Below are 2,369 nucleotides of genomic sequence, written 5' to 3'. Positions count from 1 at the left end.
AGCTTTATTGCCAAGTGAGCTCACACACACGTGGTGAATGAGACTGGTACACAACAACAACAAGACAAGAATACGAATAAATATAAAAATCTAATCTTAGAAATTCTGAATAAAATATGTAAAAGAAAAGTATAAAAGTACTACGTAAATAAAAAGTATTCTGAAAAGAGACCTATACCAAGTAATAAATGAGGAAACAGTTTAAATTACAATACAATATTGCACCTGAAGTTGAGGAATTGCACATGTAATGGTAATGTACAGAGGAGTGCAACAGGAGTCTAGTGGTTTACTGACACATCATAATGTGAAGCATGGTGGTGGCAGCATCATGACGTGCAGGCCCCCAGAAGGATTGTAAAGTTATAGGTTTAAATTTTAGGTATAAGTACAGGGATCACTTGGAGGACAACATAATGCAGTCTGCAAGAGAACTGCAACTTGAACGAACATGTGTTTTCCACCAAGACAGTGACCTGAAGCAAACAGCCAGAGCTATGCAGAAATGGTTTAAAGACACCAAGGTGAATATTTGGAGTGGCAGAGTCACAACCCAGGCCTCAATACAACTGAGAAAAATGGATGTTGACTCATGATCCCTGTGCAACCTGACAGAGCTGTTTTGGAAAGAAGAATGAGGTAAAATTGCATTGTCTAGATGTGCAAGGTTGATTGAGGTTCAATCCTGTAACTGTGACTTGAGTGAGGTGAATACTTAACCAATCACTTATTTCAGGTTTTAGATTTTTAATTAATTGGCCTTACTTTGCTGAAGTCTGACATGAAAGAGTCATTTTTGGTCGTTGTGGAGGCTACAACATAATAAACACACTTGGTCAGGATCATTGCTTCTTGATCTTCCTTTATTGTGCACAAGAGAAATCACTTTACAGGAGAACTTCAGAGTGAGGTCTGAAGTTTGGTCACAATGTGCAGTCTTATGTAGGCATGGACAGGATAATCCTAACAAGCATGAAGGAGTGTGTATGTGACTAGAGATATCTGTCTGAAACAAACAAAGACCGTTATTAGATCCTAGAAAAGGGAGGAAGAGGAGAGAGAGTCGAGGTACAAACCATCCTGCAGCTGCCAGTTATCAGAAATGCCTTACTGCCAAGCAGGCAAGTAGAAGGCCACAGCACCTTCACTATTGGGAACCTTGTAGCCTAAGAATGACCTCTAGAACTAAAACACTGGGTTACACAAAGACACTATAGGCACATGTATACATTCCTGCAAAACAAGTTACTATCAGGTTGTATAAAGACAATATATTTCCATTACAGGTTAATTCTTCAAAACTCTACCTCTGCCATGAAAGCCAGATCCAGACCACTACTGGACCCCGGACTGTTGAGCTGCTCCAGTTAGTTTAACTCAGGTCATAGTTCTGCGTTTGCTCTGTTGTTTGACCGCCTGTTCACTAACCAGAGTTTCTTGTGCCTCCGTTCCTGCTCCGTAAGCAACCTGCCTGGATCACCTGCTTGCAGTCCATCATCAACCTGGTCACTACCATGACTCTGTTCTGGACTAACCTCCACTGGGACTCAGCACCGGCCACGCCACATGCCACCTCCACCTGCCCCCCTTTCCCTCTCCATCCATCTGTTGCCACCTAAGTTGTTCGTCTCTCTCTCTCTCTGGGATTAGTGATCTGGTGTAGTCATTGGGTTTTTAACATTTCTGTGTTTCGCAGTGTTGACGTTCTTGGTTTGTCATGCTGCATTTGTGTTGTCTGAGATTTCTGTCCCTGAACTTTCCTAGCTCAGTTGTTCCAAGTCCTGGTTAGTGGCCTCACAAGATATTTTAGCTTTCGTAGGACTAAGTCAGTCTAGGTTTGTATTAACTTGTATTAGTATTTGGTTTCTTGCTTGTGTAGTACTACCGCCTGTCCTGTGGGTGTCTTTCAGGAATTATTTTCCTGAGCACGACCTACAATTCAGCGGTGGGCGACGCTGCAAAATTTGGTATCAGTCCAATACCAAGTAAATACAGGACCAGTATTGCGAACAGCGATAGTTTTTATTTAGAAATTCAGCTTAAAGTCCTAAAACCCTCATCTTCAACCACACAGAGAGGTTGTAGGTCCTTTACAATCATTTCAGCAAGGCTCCTTGTGATCTTATAGCTCTTGGAGCAGAAGTCTCATTGACAGTTACAGAAACCGTTTGATTGCAGTGATTGCCTCAAACAGTTGTGCAACAAAATATTAAGTTAAGGGTACCATCATTTTTGTCAAGGCCTGTTTCATGAGTTTATTTTTTAAAACAATTCTGTTGAACCACGGTTCAAAAGCAATGTCTGATTTTCATTGCTTAATTTTCATTGAATTTTTATTTATTATTACTTTTATCAGATTCAAGTTATTT

Source organism: Stegastes partitus, unplaced genomic scaffold, assembly GCF_000690725.1.
Source record: "Stegastes partitus isolate 25-593 unplaced genomic scaffold, Stegastes_partitus-1.0.2 Scaffold2550, whole genome shotgun sequence".
NCBI classification, from domain to species: Eukaryota; Metazoa; Chordata; class Actinopteri; family Pomacentridae; genus Stegastes; species Stegastes partitus.
Note: the sequence above shows the minus strand (reverse complement) of the source record.